The sequence below is a fragment of the Arachis ipaensis genome, chromosome B04 (assembly GCF_000816755.2).
Source record: "Arachis ipaensis cultivar K30076 chromosome B04, Araip1.1, whole genome shotgun sequence".
Taxonomy (NCBI): domain Eukaryota; kingdom Viridiplantae; phylum Streptophyta; class Magnoliopsida; order Fabales; family Fabaceae; genus Arachis; species Arachis ipaensis.
The window spans coordinates 8,858,213-8,858,668 of NC_029788.2; positions in this window are offsets into that span (position 1 = coordinate 8,858,213).

Below are 456 nucleotides of genomic sequence, written 5' to 3' on the forward strand. Positions count from 1 at the left end.
CTTAAGTAAAAATAATTTAAAAATTAATAGTTATTTTTAATTTTATATAATAAATTTAATCAATATATTAAAAATAATAAAAATATAAAAATATAAAAAAAAACTAAACGATTTGATAATTATTTTCAAAGACAATGAGATTCCTAATAAAAAAAATCAATCCTAGTTAATTTTTAATCAATAGTTTAACATGTCACATAAGCTTATTCTGTTAGTATAGAAAAAAGTATTATAAAAAGACCAATGAGTCTCACATAAATAAAGATAAGAGTCGGAAATGATATTTTTTTTCCTTGAATCTCGTTGTCTTTCGAAAAAATTATAGTTTTTTCTCTTTAATTTTAATGCGTTAACAAGTAAAATAATTTTATATGTATATTTAATTACGTAATATTACATCAGCAAAAATAATTATATTTTACATTAATCACGTAAATAATCATCTAAAAAAATAAA